The sequence below is a fragment of the Sciurus carolinensis genome, chromosome 5 (genome assembly GCF_902686445.1).
Source record: "Sciurus carolinensis chromosome 5, mSciCar1.2, whole genome shotgun sequence".
In the NCBI taxonomy this organism is placed as follows: domain Eukaryota; kingdom Metazoa; phylum Chordata; class Mammalia; order Rodentia; family Sciuridae; genus Sciurus; species Sciurus carolinensis.
The window spans coordinates 68,454,622-68,472,205 of record NC_062217.1 but is presented as its reverse complement, the minus strand read 5'-3'; the positions used below and the strand labels follow the sequence as shown (position 1 = coordinate 68,472,205).

At 35.4% G+C, this 17,584-nt stretch overlaps 1 long non-coding RNA gene across 1 annotated transcript in view; it reads right to left on the bottom strand.

Moving 5' to 3' along the window:
- The window catches only part of LOC124985507 (uncharacterized), a 90,799-nt gene that overhangs the window by 47,032 nt on the left and 26,183 nt on the right, over positions 1–17,584 (bottom strand). Inside the window, exon 3 of the long non-coding RNA XR_007108872.1 lies at positions 15,526–15,673. This is a non-coding gene — a long non-coding RNA (uncharacterized LOC124985507). The remainder of the gene's footprint in view (positions 1–15,525; positions 15,674–17,584) is intronic.

The window sequence follows — 17,584 nt, the reverse complement described above, 5'->3', positions numbered from 1 at the left end:
AAATACATAAACATATTTTTATATAGATTAACCTCTTTATAAATATATAAATATGTATATATTTATAAAATTCAAACACTCAAAATTTGGCACCTCAGTTATCTCTGCCTTCCTTAGTATTTGTACTTCAACATAAACTTATTTTCTCTTCTCCATTTCTTTCAAAACAAGCAAACAAAAATGACCCCTGACTTCTATTCAGCCTGCCCCAGACTAACAAATTCACATTACAAGTGGCAATTATTTATAACAGTTTCATGCTTTCTCCTTCTTAATAGTAGCTATATATTTAATGAGGACACTTGGAAAGTAAATACCACAAGCCAAAAGAATATATTTCTAGTTCTGTGGTTTCAGGAAATGTAATAAAAGATAAATTAAAATCAGGGAAATTTTCCTTATGCCTCTTAATAATACCAACTGGAACTAGCCCTACTATTTGGCCTCAGAGTTTGATCCAAATTTCATATAAGAATACTCCTTGTTTAGTGAGGAGAAATGATATGCCTTGAGCGCCCACCATGCGCATGCTCTGTGAGTTATGCAATCCCACTCAGCTCCTAATGACAGTCCCGTACTGTGCAATGGCTCTTCTTGACCCCCACTTTGCAGTTAAGGAATCTGGGCTTCAGCCAAGAGGAAGTACACCCCAAATTCCTTTCAGGTAAGTAATAAACTTATTACAGACATAATTAAGGGTTTAGGTCTTGAAATGAGAAGACCATTCTGGATTATTCAGGTGGGCCCATCTAATCACATGAATCTTAGAAGAACCTTTCCAGTCTTTGGTCAGAGGGATAGATGGGAGGACAGAAGAGGTTAAAGAAAAATGTAATGTTTCTGGGTTTGAATATGGATGAAGGAAGGACTCACAAGCCAAGAATTATAGGTAGTCTCTAGCAGCTGGAAATGACAAGGAAACAGATTCACCTACAGAGTCTCCAGAAAGGAACACAGGCTTACCAACATCTTGATATTCACTCAATGTGACCTGCATCAGATGTCTGACTTACAGAAATGTAAGGTAACGAGTGTGTTGTTTTAACCCCCCACACTTGCAGCAATTTGTCTCAGCAACAATACAAGATTAATATAATGGCTTAATAGGTATAGATTTAATAAGTGATCAATCTATAGGTTCAACTTGCTTCCACAAACTGGATATCCCCGTCAAGGGTCAGAAACATGAATTTTCATTTGGTCTTTTGGGAGTAGCCAGCTTTCCCTAGAGTTTGCTATATTGAGATTTTATGATTCAAAATATATTTATTTAATTTTGTTTTATATTGTATGTATTAACCATTGTTCAAAATATGTTCACCTTTGAGTAGTTTGTTTTTGTTTGTAGTACTGGAAATTGAACCCAGGGGTGCTTTACCACTGAGCTACATCCCCAATTCTTTTTATTTTTTATTTTGAGACAGTCTCCATAAATTGCTCAGACTGGCCTAGAACTTCTGACCCTCTTGCCATAGCCTCCTGAGTAGCTGGGATTATTAGTGTGTGTTACCACACCTGGCTCATCTTCACATGGATGAAGAATCACAAATACTCATGTAACAAAGGCTTTGAACTTGATTATACTGTTTTTTCCCCCACAGTTCTACATTATTTAGTGGCTATCAGATCAGACTGAAAGCCATTGTCCTAAAAGGACATGAGAATAGAGATATGGGATTATTTTCGATTGTCAAAGCATAGTCAAGTGGAGACAATGATCTTCAGATCTGACAAACTAGTATCTGACATGCCCTAGAAACAAGAGCTATTATATTTGCTGTAAATTTTGCCAGAAATTGAAAGACTCTTGCATTTTATTTAACCAGAATTTTTAAGTGAAATATTTATAAAAATATATTCTCTGGCCCCCACAATATGGCCTAAAAACACACACACAAAAAAATGCCAAAATATTATCATTTATGGAACTGCAGGCATTTACAGAACATTTTGTCCTGCAGCTTCATAATACACATTCTTCCAATCCGCATGTGAAATGCTCTCCAGGATAGACCATATGGCAAGCCACAAAACAAGTCTCAACAAATTTTTTAAAAAATTAAATCACAATATCAATTTTGAATATTGTGAAATTATCTAGAGTTAAACTTGAACCATTTCCAGACATTTTCTAGGTGATATGTATAATTAGAAATTTATTCATTTCTTTGTAAATCTAAACTTTTGTGTTTTTCACCAATTATAGATGCGAAGTTCATAGGTATGGAATCTAAGATTTTTTTCTCTAACAAGAAAATTAAATCATATTATGCATCTTCCCTGACCACAATGAAAAAAAAAGAAAAACCTAGAACTCAATGAAAGGAACTTTAGAAAATGTACAAATAGCAATAAAATGAAACAGTATGCTCTTGAATGAACAATAGGTCATCAAGGAAATTAAAAGGGAAATTTAAATGCACCATTTTTAAGCCAAAAGAACACTTCACCTAGCAAATGCAAAAAAAAAAAAAAAAATTAAAGATCATTTGTGAATTTTCAAAGAAGAACAAACAGTGAATAAAAACAGACCAGAAGCACTCAAAAGAAACAGCAAAATCATCCAAGAGACTCGTTTACCTTAAATCAATGTATAAGTTGATTTAAAAAAATGTCCAAGGTTTGCTCGTGGAATACCAAGTTCAGAAGTTTATGAACTTGAAGGAAAGAAAGAAATCACAGAGGAGGAAGGAAGAGAATAAGAAGGAAGAGAAGGCAAAGACAGTGGAAAAGAAGAAATTAAAAACTGGAAGGGAGCTGGCGTGGTGACACAGGCCTATAATCCCAGTAGTGCTGAAGGCTGAGGCAGGAGTATCACAAGTTCAAAGCCAGCCTCAGCAACTTAATGAGGCCCTAAGAACCTCAGCAAGACTCTGTCTCTAAATAAAATATAAAACAAGACTGGGGATGTGGCTCAGAGGTTAAGCACCCCTGCATTCAAACCCTGGTACCAAAAAAAGAAGAAGAAAGAAAAGAAAAATAAGAAATGGAAGGGAGAGAAGGACAGGTAGGATTTAGGAAGTTATATCAACAGAAATGAAGAATATTATGTATACTGCTTCTAAAAACAGAACTGGTATGGTTTAGTTTTCTTTGTGAGAATCACTGCCAAGACTTTGCAAACCACTGAGCTTCAGTGAATTTAACACTAGGCCTAAATTTCTTTAAGGCCTAAATTCCAACTTCTGTAATACTTGGGCAGTAGAGGGCCTTGGTCTGTAACTCCCTTTAACAAAGTGCCTATAATAACACAGGCTCTATTTAGGGATGCTTTCCATCTCTCATGCCCAAAGTGTTAATGTGAGATGAGCAGAACAGAAAGATTTAGGTCACTGAGGATTCTCCTGTTGGATACTCAAAGCTTATGCTGAATGAAAAGGAAACTTATGTCTCAAGTACAAAACGGATATAATGGATATGGGGGAGGGATTCCAAGGAAAAGGGATGGGTTTTCCTGTGACTAGGACATGTGCAAACCCACTCCCCAAGACATGAGAATGTCTAATGAGATAGTTATGGCCCTTGGGGGCTGAGGGACTGATTTCACACAAAAAAGGAAGCCATGAGAAAGATCACGAAAGGCTCCAGGTTCTTCAGAAGGCCACAACCACGCTGACTCCTGGTGGCCACTACGGCTGCAGAGCAGCAACTCTGCTGTGACAACAGCGTGGCCACAGCTCCTCTCCAGCTCCTCTCAGTTACTCCTGCATTGTTCCAAAATGTGACATGGTCAGCAGTGCCCCTCCTTCCCTTCCGCCATTGCCAGCTGAGGCAGGACTCAGAAATCCCAGGCTCCAGAGCCTGGTTATTCCAAGACCAAACTCTTCTCCCATTTCCAGTACTGCCATCCAGGTGCCAACGGGACCCACCGTTCATGACAGAACATTACTTCTGTCACTGCCAAACTTTCAACACAGGGCTTCGGTAACCATGTATGGCTTTATTTACACACACACAGCTCTTTCTGTTATGAGGCCTGTGAACATCGTGTTGACTGGATTGAAGTGAACTTCCAATCAGCTGCATCACAATACCCAGATGCTCTCTTCTCTCAGACACTCACACTGTGGCTCAATACAGCACACTCCATGAATGCCTTCTGCAATTTACTCTTAGGGGCCTTCATTTTTCTCTTCCTTGTAATTACATTTCTACCAGGTTCATCCTCACCCTGTGCAGATTGCATGTGACCAAACCTCAAAGCTTAACAGCAGAACAGGACTATTTTCAGATAGATGCTCAGCATGTTGGTAAGCCAGAGGGTAGAAGAGGTGTGGGCATAAGCGACAGTCCTAAGGTGAAACTGTGCCCAACATGTTCATGGAAGAAAAGATAGAGGGCATGGTGGCTCCAGAAGAGTGAATAAGAAGAAAACAGGATGAGAGTTAGTTACCAAGAGAATGAGAAGGAACCAATAGAAGGGAGTATGATTAACTCATAAGAAGCTAGCTCCAAAGGAAAACCCATACTGCATCGATGATGTTCTCACTACCACCGGGATAGCTTTCCACTCTGACATACTGCTTTAAATGTGGACTTTTCTTTATCAGATATTCTGGGGGGCGGGGACTAAAGATTAAAATATCATTAGAGCTTTTCATCAATATTTCTTTTTTTTTCTTTTTTTTTCATCAATATTTCTGATTCTCTAAGTACATGATAGGATTGTGCTTGATTTCTTACCATAGAACCTCATATAGGAGTGACATGTGTCATCTCCAGGTGGAAGTTCCAAGAACTAGTGCGGAATTCATTACACTCTCTTTCCACCTGCCTTGGCAGCAACAACCTTCAAGACTTGGGCTGCTCCATCAGCCTGGGTCTAGGAGCGACGATACATGAGCCAGGATCTCCAGTCAGCTCAGGATGGGCAAGGCACATGGATAGGAAATAAAACGTTGTGACTGAAGGCAAATAAGATCTCGGGATTGCTTCTTACTATAGTATAACTTATTTTAATTTGACACAAAAATGTTTCATATTTACTCATGTTTTTAACAATACATAGGAGGAAAATTTAAAGACAGAATCCACATTCAAGTAATCTAAATAAATCACCTAATATGAGGTTAATAATACATCCATCCTACCAACTGTAAGAGGCTACAAAATTATATCCAAATGTTATTTCCTAAAGCCATGTCATGTTTTATGTATATTGCATTTCATTATCCTAATGACTGTGACTTCCATGCAAGTGACAGTTTTAGGGTAAAAAAAAAAAATCTTATCAGTCTCTAATTATATAATTTAAAAAAATCATGAAACAGGTATATTTCTAATTCCTTTGAGAACCCCCTTTCTACTTAAGGAAACTTGAGGGCCTTTTTTGCCTAAAGAAACAAGTGAAGTTATATGTCATGTTTATAAGCAGCCATTGAATCAATCTTATTAGAGCAATTTAGGATCTTAAATCTCTTTATCAGAACAAGTTTGGAACATTACAATAGAAACTTTCCCTAAACCCAACCTTAAAAAAAAAGGAAAAAGAAAACCACAATTGACCTTTTTGAATGAACTTTTAAACAGATAGGCATAGCCAAAATCATCTGCCTTGAATAAGGGGAAAATTTCATCTTTACTATGTTACAAATAAACTCTTCAACAACACACATATTTTTACAAAAATTTCAGTGGGTTTTTCCATTCTCAGCAGTTAGATTATGGTGCTCATTTTTGATTCCTTCTGATCTGCCTAGACTTTTTTTAAATCATTCCTTGGCTGGTTTGAAATAATTTCCTCTTAGCATTTTTTCATCAAGGATAGACAAATAGTATTGATGCTCAATCACTATGCCCCCTTTAGATTTTAAAAACAATTTCCATTTATAGTATGAACTAGGCAGATCCACACCACTGGATTCTGCTTCTTTTTATAATCCCTGGGGCCTTTGGCATAGGTTGGTGTCCATTTGCAAACCGTCTGCTTTGTTCTATTTCTCAGCTTAGTCTATAGAAATTTTCCACTAGGAGAACCAAAAGACCACAAAGCTCTCATGTTCTCTATGGGCGGGCAGCAATGTGGACAGCAGACAGAGTGTGGAAGCTGAGTATATTTTGGCAGGAAGCCAGGTTAGTAGACAGTTCTTGGCTACATTGAGAGCTGCTCTGTATTTATCTGTGATTGAAAGATGTGTAAATCATAGATCCAGCAGAAGTGCTTACACACAGTAGTCACCTTGTAAAAATGAGTGATTCTGTAGCTTTTATTTGACATTGTTCTTATGTAGACATATGAGCAAACTCTAGAGAAAATATTCACTTAAAACATAGCTGTGACACTTGCTTTATGCCCTTGGAAAAATCATCTCATTGCTTATCTGACAACATACTTCCAACATATTTCTCTCTCTCTCTCTCTTTTTTTTCCCAAGTCACTCCTTTAAGACTAGATATCTAGCAGAGGAGAGTAATCTTTACTTCTCTCATGAATGAGGTTATTTTTCTAGATGTCTGAATGGTGGTCATTATTATAATTATTACGTGAATAAAATACAGTAGATAGGAGTTTGAATTCCATTTCAAGATTATCTGGGTCCCTTATTCTCTTCTACATCTAGTTGTGCAATTTTACCAAGTATCTTTACTTCATATCCTTATGTGTTTCTGTTAAAATAGAATTATTAAATAAATGTAAAGATTTAGAGAGTCTGGCACAAAGTAACTGCTATTTATGTGTTTTCCATTCTTATTCAGAAAGAGTAGCAACTTACTGCAGAATATCTACTTCTAATATAATCCATTGTAAGAAAAGATAAATATAGTGGTACGGTTATGCTGAAGATGTCCACATTTCCAAAATAAAATATTCAGTTAAAGATCACAAACTGAGAGGGCCACTACCTCAACTGAGCAGTTAAACAGTACTCCACCCTTATAAATCTTTCCTAATCACTTAATAAACCCTGATCTTTGATGTCCAGATTAGCTTTCACCACAATCATTTGGTCATGAATCCTTGTAAGAAAGGTTTTACCTTCACGGCCCCATTTTGTCCTAAATTTCAGAATCTGTGAAAAGAGCACCACAAGCCCCCCAAGAGAACTGTGTGCACTTGACAATGCAACAATAGAGTCCCCACTGAAGTAGGATGGCCTGCCAAGTCACTATTGCTGAGTTCCACAGTGCAACACAATTAGAAGCTTAATAGCATTGACCTCTTTGGCATAAACATCAACTCAGTTTATTCATTCATTTATTCGTTCATTCAATTAATCAACTAAGTAAGAAATGAGTTAAGCAAAGGCAAATATTAAGACTTCAACTTCAGCAAAGGAGTACATAGTTATTAGAATCATCTCTCTCCTTGAAGATAATCAAAAATGCTGGGGAAAAATTATTATTTAAATTTCTTAAAAATGAAAAACTAATAAGGTAATGAAGAATATTCTGACCAAAACCTAAGGCTAGGTGAGAACCAGGAAGATAAGTCTGGCACTAAAAATTCCTTTAACCTAAGGACATTTAATAATTTGAGGGAAAAGAATAATCAAAACAGCCTTGTGCTTTTTTAGACTACTGGAACTGTCAAAGCCAATCTGGGACTCTGATAAACCAGTCTCAAATTTCAGCCCCCAAACACCGAAACTGAAAACTCAGTGAATATACATAAAATTAGACACAGCTGAAGATAGAATTCATAAACTGGAAAATAATAAAGAATTATACAGAATGTCTGACAAATTGACAAGTACAACATAGTAGGACAAGGAGAATACAGTGAGCAAAAAGATAAGCCAGAAGTGATTTTTTAAAAGGTAGTATTTAAAGATACAATTAATAATTAATTCCCATAACAAAGGAGAAACATCAATTCACAGATCCAAGAATCAAAAAAAAAAAAAAAAAAAAAATCTCCAGCAGGATAAAAATACTTATCAAGTCACATCATAGTAAAGCCATAGAAAAACAGATAAGCAACATAGTCTCTTCCCACAAGGCACTTCTGTTATAAAGTTGAGGGTCATGATAGAGAATTTAACAGATATATATCAGCCCTGTTTTATGGTTTGGTTTGGTTTAAATATTGCAAAATCAAACTCTATATGCCTATAACTTCTTCCCTATTTACTTAGCTACAAAAGAACAGTTTCACTTTTTCATTAGCTCAAGATGCAATTGTAAATACCCAGGAAATGTCCAGCTCCCCTGGTGTCTGAAGTCCCACAAAACAGAAAATGAAAATCTGAGAAACCAAGGAGACTTCATAAGTTATCAATAATTGCAAACGTATCTCATTTTCCTGTCAGCAGTCCTAGAAGGGCTATCCACAAAAAAGCCCAAACACACACACACACACCATTCTGAAGGAAACACACAGATGGTATTTATCTTCTTAACAAGTTAACTTTGAATGCGTTTTTCTTAACAGTACACATTTGATTTAACAAAATATACACTTGAAATGTAATTATTTTCATTCCCAAACAGAAAACAAAAACTGTGTCTGAAAATTTCTTATATCCTAGTAACAAGAAGAATGTTATACAAACTGGAAACTGGGCATACATGATATATGTTGTACTTAATTGCAGCATACTATGATGTTTTTCATTTATTCTCTAATACCAGTGTTTTCATAGGTAGCCTGATGCACTGGACTCATATAGTTTCCAGTTCTAGTGGAAATCCCACTCTGGGTCTGTTTCCTTATCAAAATATTGGTGTAATAAACAACAGTGGAACTGAATACATTACATATATTTGAGATCCACTTATCCAACGTAATATTCATCCCTAATTCTACATAAATCCTTCAGTTACTGCCTTGTAATTTAATAGACTCTGAACCCAGACTGCTTGGGTTAGGATCCTGGTTCTAACATTTACTACGTGATGATGAGAAAGTTAGTTAAATTCTCTGTGCCTTGTTTCCTAATATATAAAATGAAGATGGGTATGGCATCTAATTTTTAAGGTTGTCATAAATGTAAATGAGTATGTATATAAATTCATGTAAAGATATACCATCAACAAATGTACAGAAAATAAATTTAAGAAATGACATTTATAATAACAGCATGAAATATAAAATACTTAGTAATAAATATGATAAGTAGAATTCCTACAAAAATAATGCACAGCATTTCTGAGAAAAATTAGATCTAAATAAATAGAGGGCTATATCATGTTCATGATTTAGAAGACTCACTGACAGTTTTCTCCAAATTGATCTAAAATCTCAGCATAAACCCACACACAAAAAATAAATCTTAAGATATATTTATAGAAATTTTAAATCTTTTTCTAAATGACAAAAAAATAACTAAAACAATCTTAAGAAGAATAAAGGGGAAGGATTTACAAGGTTTATAAAAACGCTAATGTAATTAAGACAGTGTAATATTGCTACAAGGATGAAAATGGTCCAGAAGAGAAACAGAAAAAGAACAAATAAGAAAATGCAAAACAGACCCATACCTAATAGGATGCTTCACTTGCAATAAAAGTGGTACTGCAAAATAGTAGGGAAAGGATGAATGCTTTAATAAATGATGCTTGGCCAACTGGATACTCACATGGAATCAAATGGATGTTAACTCCAAACTCTCAACAGTGAAATTTGGATCTTACAAAAAATACTTTGCTCAAATTTTTAAATATACATATACCAGTCTTTTATAACAGATGATATAATATTACCGTGCTTCAACTCTAGCAATGCAGTCATCCTCAGAAGCTACAACTGCAAGGAACCTCTAAGCAAAGGCTTAAAAAAAATTACTAAACATACTCTCTGATCTCTAAAACTATAAATCAATCACCTAATTGTTCCTGGGAGCTTATTTTAAATAACATGAGATACAATAGAGAATTCAAGGGAGCAGAGACGTGATCTCTTCCTAGGGAATTAGGAATTTAATGGGGAAACAAATTGTAATCGAGTACTTGAATAAAATGAATAGAATGGATTATCAATCCAATGTATTGAACGATTTTACTAAATTAAAGTACAGACCATAAAGAGAAAGAAAACATTGTAGATAGGCTCTGGGTAAGGAACATTTTCTGGAGGACATGGTTGAAGCAAGACTATGAAGAATATATTTAGGGGTGCTCAAGCATCACAGTCTAATGGTTAGATACAGTTGCAATATTTATTATCATTGAATAAATGAATGTTGGATACAGATTGTGTAAGAAGAGTGTAAAGCACTGAAAATTTTGAGCTAATAAATTATATGATTTGCTTACTCAGTGAAAAGCTAACCACTCTTGCCTCCCATAACATGCAGCTTAATCTAATTCTGATTTGAATTAAAGTTTGTTTTTCCCATGCTTATCTTGCCTGCTCCATAATAAGCAGCCTTCTTGAAAGCAAGCATCAACAATCATCTACTTCTTCCAGAATATCCAGATCAGAGCCTTACACACAATTAGCACTTAATATCTGTATGTTGAATAAATGAATCAATCAACCAATTAATCAATAGACAGGTTTTTAAAAAAGATATACACAATGACAAAAATATAATAAATTTAGAGTTGAGGCAACAGAAAGTGGCACAATAAATATATGTTCACATTTAGATAATCATATCTAATACTGTATGCTGTATATAGCTCTAATGACTTATTTATGAGATTATGGAACTAAAAGGAGATAACTGGAAATGAAAGATTTTTAAAAAGCAAAACAGGTTCCTAGTGAACATGGAATGAAGACAATTCTGAGTGTCAGGGACTCTAGAAAGCTTATAGGAAGTCAAAGGAGTCAAGACTGAAGAATTCCTAGCACCCAAAATGGTAATGTATTCTAAATGCTTGGTGTAGCTGAGGCCAGCTTCTTTAGCACTAAGAAACGTGGCATTTATATATGCTCACCATAACTGTATTTACTTTTTTTGGAAATTAATAGATAAATCTAGTGTTGTAATTAGTTTAGGAAGTCATGAGATAAAACATGCTCTGTAAGAAGCAAATTATATACGTTCAACCAGTTAGCTGTATTCAGCTTCTAATCATTACTACTAAAAATATTCAAAAATATGCAATAAAAAAAGAAAGCATTCATTTTTCTTATAGCTTTTAACCAACTTAATGATCCTTAAAGTAATTTCTGGTGTATTTAAATGTAGAGACATTACAGCTTTTATAAAACAGACCTGAGTAAATCCTCCTGCCTCTGGACCCTGATAAAGTTGAATTTCCTCTTTGCCTACCAGTGCTGAGAGCATTAACTGCACCGGTGCTCATGCACGACTCAGTATAGTACCTAGCTCATAGTAGGCATTCACTAAGTGCTCACTCTCTTTTCTTACATTTATTCTAAACCAGTTAAAACATAAGGGAAGATGCCATGGACCATGTAAAGATGTGTATCTTCCATACAGTTTGCTTTCATATAACACTGACACTACTAAGCAAGTATTATGTGTATGATAATAAAATTTTATCTACATATTAAGTTATAATAAAAATTATTTTTCATAACTTGGTGTACAATCTTTCTCATCTTTAGCTTCTTGGAATCCCAGTTATTCCAAATAGATATATTTTTTTTTAGGGGGTCAAATGTATAATCTACATCATCAACATCAAATAACTGCTGCAAACCTTGGTTGCTCTTATAGAGCTGAAATAGCAAGAAAAGAGCTTTGTGCCAAGTTTAGCACTACGTGGGATATAATAGGAATCCTGATGAAAGCCAAGTATCTGTCTCTCCACACGTGCATACTATACATAGAAAGAATACTGGATCAAACACCAGTTTTATCTTAGGATCATAAAACTGAATATGGCTGGTCGACTTGTAACTGATATGTAACAAAAATTTACCAAAAAGAGAATCATAGGACATACTTCTAGCAGGAAAACACTCTTTCTGTTTTGTTGCTGTGGATTTCAAAGGACTTACCGTACTACCCATAATCAGTAATTATATTATCATAATTATGTGGGTTTCTAAATGTCATAAGTCTAATTTGTATCTTATCTAATTACCCATCTTATTATAAAGTACTTCTTTCATTGATGTTTTGGTACAAATAAATAAATAAATAAATAGCTATTAGAAAGTGAACTGCCCCCGCTAAGTACTGAGGCTTGAGTTTTCTTCTAAGACAAGCATTATTTTTAATGTAATTATTCACATGTGTTGTAAGAGATCAATTTATTATGTTCAACAAACAAAGCGAGTCATATTCTATTAAGGAAGAATTTAAGTTATAGAGTATTTGCAGTTATTAATGGAAACAGTGTAAAAGCTACCCTTCCTGCTTGCGGTTATGTTTATAATAGCCCATTCTAATACTTCTGTCTTAACACAGCATGCGCTTCCTCTGAGCAGACTGTCAGTTATATGGGAGGTTTCCTCTTTTCCCTCCCCTCTTGCCTGCACTATTGCTATTTGATAGATGCATGCTGTGTGAGGGAGGACACAGTGTTGGGTTGATGTGAGGTGAGTAAAGAAAATACTGCATTTGCAAATAAATTACAGAAGTTCCTTCCTGACAAAAAGAAGTGAATGTTAGGAATGAACTCTCTGACAATACTTGCAGTGGAAAAACAGAACACAACAGTGTAAGCAATACCTTGATTTCTCTTTGACAAAAATGCATCCACTAGTCACCAATGAAAGATAATCCCTAGGTAAGAACAAATGTCAATTTTATGTGCATCCCTGCTGCCCCTGAAAGAGGCTTGGGCCTCTGAAGATGTTCGCTCCTCTGATGTACTCTGGGTCCACAAAAGAAAAATAAAATACACCTGTCGCTACTCATATCTGAAAGGCACAATTGGAATATTGTGAGGTCCAGGTGAAGGGGCAGGCAACCTTTTCTGGGGAAAACCGTGGCTGTAGTCCATAAAGAACACCCGATTTAAAATATGCACCCTGAAATTAAGAATGATAAGATTTCCTCTACAGCACAGAACGGCCGACTTGAACTCAAAGAGCAAATTTAAAGTTGCAACATCAGAAACCTATTGTGTCATTTTACATAATGCCTGGTGTGGAATTAATAACAATATGTATTACATGATTCTAGAAAGATTTAACATCTGATTCCAGAGTGAGAGAAGAAATTGCACAAGATGGGAAGCTGTTAGAAAATTAACTGCCACAATTCTCAAAATCTGGCCTTCCTTAAGTTCAACAGAGAAGCTCCTTTTTTCCTTAAATACTTACTGATTCATTCTAAAGCATCTAGAGCTTTCTAAGAATTAAGTTACAGCTAATTTAGTAGAAGGCAATAATAAAATTTTTTAAACTTTAAAAAAACATCATTTTCATATGACAAGAAGTACAAAGAGTAGTAGAAAAAGGAAGAAAGCACACACATGGATGAAAGAAAGGAAGGTGGTAGAACAGCACGTATTTTAGTCAGCTTTTTCACTGCTGTGACCAAAAGACCTGACAAGAACAACATTAAGGAGGAAAAGTTTATTTGGGGATTACTGCTTCAGAGGTCTTAGTCCATAGACAGCTAGCTCCATCCCTTGGGGCTCAGGATGAGGCAGAACATCATGGTGGAAGAGTGTGGTGGAGGGAAGCAGCTCACATGGCGATCAGAAAGCAGAGTGAGAGAGGAGACCACTTGCCAGATACAAAATATAAACACCAAAGCCATATGCTGCCTGCCTTCAGTTACCCTTCAGTTAATCCCATCAGGGGATTAATTCACTGATGGGGTTAAGACTCTTATAACCCAATCATTTCTCCTCCAAACCTTCTTGCTTTGTCTCACGCATAAGCTTTTGGGGAACACCTAATATCTAAATCATAATAGCAGATGTTAATTTTCTTCCTACCTAGGACTCTCGTTCAAATGATAAAATGGAAAGTATGGTCAGTATATTTAATATTCAAAAAATAAAATCAGTGGCATTTAGAAAATCCTTTTGGTTTTCAACAAGAACAATTTTGGCACAATAGGTAAAATATTTAAGTTGGGGTTTTTAAAAACACTAATTCTTTACTCTTAGGGTCTCATTGCATGTCCCATGTGGGCAAGGGAAAGAGTTCCTGTCGCAGGGATGAGTTGGCTATAAATTAATCACTAAGAAATTTATTTAATAGAAAAAACCACAGGAGACAATTATCTCTTGAATCAGGGGGCTTGATTGGTTGAGCCATTCAGAAGGTCTGGCTCTAACAACATGGAAGAGCCCAGATTTTCTTTATTTATAGTGGTACAGATCAAAGTGGAGCCAGTAGGAGCTTCTTCCATGAGAAACAGGTTGAGTGGAGTTAAGCAAACCATTTTGCTCTAGTGGATCCTTGGCACATTTAGGGCCTGCAAACTCCAGTGGTGAACCAATCTGCACGGAAACCACAGGCAATCTGGAATAATATTTCATGATTGCCAGTTCCTGAGAGCCAGATTCCTGTGTCTGATGGCCCAATCAAGTCTGGTTTTATTTGCAGGCCATGCATGGCACTCTGCACTGGGGTTGCTTCTTTACTTGTATTTCAGATTCATATTTTTAACTGAATTTGTATAGAACTCTTAATTATTTGTTACTGATTTCAAATATACCCTGTTTTGTTTTTCTATAAAATGGAATTTGGTGTATTGTCAGGGTTCTCCAGAGAAAAGAACTAGGAGGACATGTGTATATTTAGAAAAAGAAAGAGAGAAAATCTTATTTATTTTAAGAAACTAACTTATGTGGTTAAGGAATCTACCCCAGGCAAGACTTGCAGAGTAGGCCAGCAGGGTGCAAACCCAGGGAAGAGGCCCACCCACATTATTGAGAGCAATCTGCTTGACTCAACCACTACTGATTCAAATGTTAATCTCATCTAAAATACATTCTAGAAACACCTAAAATAATATTTGACCAAATATCTGGGTATTACTCCTTGGCTAAGTCTTCACAGAAAATTAACCATCACACTTGATAATCCAGACACCTCCACAAGGTAACAAGGTAATTTATTCTTTTTTCCGATCTCTTTCTTTCAAGACTCTTAAAACATGTGCACTCTTGGCCTCATGGGAAAGTTCATACTTATATATCTCCATAAATGGCATACTACAGAAAAGACCTTTGAACTGCTCAATGTCATTTATAGTTGGAGTCAAGAAATGCTAGTTACTACTGTCTTGTGAGTGTTTTGGGAGTTTCATAGCCCTGTTCTTGGAATCTGGTTCAAGAATTTTTGAAGAACTTTATTTTTACATCACATAGTCTATCTCTGTGATATACTCCAGTGATAAAATCTTCAAAATTTTTATTTATTCAAAAGTTATCATCTATTAAATCTCAGGCCTCTTTTTATTGTCTTCAAAATTTTTATTTATTCAAAGGTCATCATTTATTAAATTTCAGACCTCTTTTTATTATTTTATAATTAAATTTTTTCTTTTTTTAAAATGTTTCTGAAACTTCGGTCTTTTCTTAGTTTTTAAAAAATTATTTTCATCTATTAATAATAACTTATTCTAAAACTATCTAGTCATCTTTGCCTTTTGATAATAATTATATTTGACTAATCAATGCATTAATTTGCTTTTTCATCTATGACATCTATCAATTACATCAAATATAATTTATCTTGTATTGAAACATCCACAGTACCTTTTTGTATACCCAGAGACATTCTTGTACCAAATCAATCTTCAGAATTGGCTGTGTCCAGTCTTGCCACACTGCAACCTTAGGAATAGCTTGTTGAGTCAACCATTACATGTGCAGAAGAGTTGGCTTCTTGGACATCCCTAGAATTCTTGGAAAGTAAATATCATAAACACAGAGAAATTGAGAGTAAGAAGAGGTTATCTGTACCAAAATTCTCATCTTCACATGAGCCAAGTGAACTCTGAGAAGTCCAGAGACTGACCCAAGGTGTGGGCTCTAGGTCTCAGGACCGGGAGCCAGGGATTCATGTGGCATCCTTATCTCTGTTTCTGAGTTGAAGACTGGCAAGTAAGTTAAGTAGATGGTACTCTACTCTCTTTAAAGTGACAGTCATGATCCTCTTAGAGAACATGTGTCTAATGAGTCAACTTCCCAACAACTTCACTTACTTAGAAACAAAACAATAATAATAGTCAGTGTAAACATTAGAAAACATGGTAGCTAAACTCTCTCCTGCAAGAATTTTGCTAATTACATATTGCTCACATGCCTCAGTTTCCTCTTCAGAGAAATGAAACTAATGAGTAATACCTTATTAGGTTCTCTCTGGCATATATCAGGTAATAAAAACAATGATTATATAATTTCTACATAAAAACATGAGCTAAGTATGGATTAATGGCTTTCAGAATTAGATCATTCCACATAAGAAGCTAGACTATTCCAATGTGAAAAAATAGACTATCCTATGTGATTTTTTTACAGAATTTCCATTTTAAACTACTCCACATGAATTTCCATATGAATTACACTTACTTCCAAACAAGCTTCTCCAGAGGCAGAAAGAAGAAATGGTGAGTATAGAATATATATTGTTATCTACACACATACATACCTACAGAGAAAGATTCTTCAATTTGACCTATAAATAGACAATTTTTAAAATATTTTTATTTGTTCTGATTAGTTATACATGACAGTAGATTTTGACACATCATACACAAATGGAGTATAATTTCTCATTCTTCTGGTTGTACATGATATAGAATCACACCAGTTGTAAAGTCATATATATACATAGGGTAATAATTTCAGATTCATTCTCTATCTTTCCTACTCTCATATCCCTTCCCTCCCTTCACTCTCCTCTACCTAATCCAAAGTAACTCTATTCTTCCCTAGCCTCCCACCCCCTTATTGTGAATTAGCATCCACATATCAGAGAAAACATGCAGCCATTGGTCTTTGGGAATTGGCTTATTTCACTTAGCATGTTATTCTTCAGCTCCATCCATTTGCTAACAAATGCCATAATTTCATTCTTCTCTGAAGCTGAGTAATATTCTATTATTTGTATGTACCATATTTTCTTTATCCATTCATCTGTTGAAGGACAATTTTTAATGTTAAAATATTTTAGCTGATCCCCAAGTTTAGATAAGTATCTTGCATGTTTCATAAATAAATATGACCATTATTCCACTAGTCTCATGTGGTGAAGTCATAAAAATTCCACTGGAACATGTTGATTCCCAAAATTCAATTACAGAGAGTGGGTCACATTATTGTAAGCATTGTAGTTATTAACCTTAACTCCTATGATCTTACCCACTCCTAACTTCAGTCATTCCCTCTCCTGTCCACACTCTGCTTAGGTGTTAAGGACTGGATTATGCCCCAACCTTTGAAAAAAATTCATATGTGGAAGACAAAGTGTATCTCAATATGATTGCATTGGATCAAGGGTCTTTAAAGAAATACTTAAGGTTAAATGAGATGTAAGGATGGGCTCCTAATGCAATATGACTGGTGTCCTTAGATATGAAGAGACACCAGTGTGTGTGTGCACAGGGAAAAAGGCCACATGAAGACCCAACAAGGCCAAGGAGTGAGGCGTTGGGGGAAACCATCCCTTTTGGCACCTTAATCTTGACCATCTGGCTTTCAGAACTATAAGAAAATAATTTTGGGTTGTTTAAGCAACCCAGGATATGGCATTTTGTTATGGCAGCCCTGGAAGACTAGTATACTGGGCATGACCTTTAAAACAATGAAGTAC